This window comes from Marmota monax, unplaced genomic scaffold, assembly GCF_021218885.2.
Source record: "Marmota monax isolate L192 unplaced genomic scaffold, Marmota_monax_Labrador192_F-V1.1 WCK01_AAM20220418_F8-fsc00031, whole genome shotgun sequence".
NCBI lineage: Eukaryota > Metazoa > Chordata > Mammalia > Rodentia > Sciuridae > Marmota > Marmota monax.
Window position 1 is genome coordinate 13871720 of NW_026695197.1, and position 1140 is coordinate 13872859.

General features: G+C 37.7%; 1 pseudogene; it reads left to right on the forward strand.

Annotated features, from left to right (window-relative positions):
* The first annotated feature begins 384 nt into the window (after window positions 1–384).
* On the forward strand, window positions 385–484 carry LOC124082031 (U6 spliceosomal RNA; annotated as a pseudogene).
* The last annotated feature ends 656 nt before the right edge of the window (window positions 485–1140 follow it).

Genomic DNA, 1140 nt, shown 5'->3' on the forward strand with positions numbered 1-1140 from the left:
CCAAAAATCTTTTGAGAAATAAAACATAAAAAGTGATATAGTATTTATTCATTTACTCTATTGTGCATTGACAGAAGCATTTTACAGGTACCATTTAATCAATTGCCACAACATCTCCATGAAGCCAGTTTTATTATTGTCCTATACAGTTGATAAGACTGAGACGTCAAGAAGGCTATACATGCTTCCAGCAATGACATAACATCAGAAACCACTAAAAAAGAGAGAGAGAGAGAGAGAGAGAGAGAAACACCCCAGATTCTTCTATTTTTGAACTTCAAATATTTTGGGGTTTAATTATATTTCTCATACATAGGAATTGTGTCTCCTAACTTTTTTCTTAGGTTACCCCTTTCCTGCCTTTAAATATGGTTGTCTATCTTTGCATTTTTGCAATGCATATACTGAATCTGGAATGATACAGACATTAAGATAACCCCTGAGTAAGGATGATTTGCAAAATAATGAACTGTTCCATGTTTTTCTAATTAGGGATTTAAAGTCAAATATTATTGTCCAAAGCAGGGATCAATAAATTTCTCTTGAAGATTCTGAAATTAACTATGCTTGGCTTTGCAGGCCACAATGTTGTAACTAGTCAGTCTTCCAGGTAAAGCATGAAGGCAACTATACATAACATGCAAATGTGTTTGCAGCTGTGTTCCTGAGAAATAAAAAGAAATACACATCTTGTTCTCTGCCCCACTTCCTTGTGCAGAGCTCCTAAAATCCTCATCATTTCTAAGAGAATCTTTCATTCTAATATTTAGGTTTTGCCCAGGTTCCTGACAACTTACTAAATCCCTTGGAACTTCCCAGGTAATCTGAGAGACTTATGTTCTGATGAGGAGCTCTTGATGAATCCCAGATAAGGGCCAGCCACCGGCAGTACTAATCCATAATAACAGGCTTGGAGATTGAGCCTTAGCCCCCATTCTTTGAAGAGGAACTAGGGGATGGAAATGGAGTTAGTAATTGATATTTCTATGTGATAAAGTCTCCATTGACATTCCTTGAACTATGGAGTTCAGAGAAACTCCAGGTTGGTGAATACATCCACCAGAGGGTGGTACAGCCCAGCTCCATTGGGAACACAAGGTCCTGTGATAGGGACCTCAGACTGCATCCTCTGTTATATCT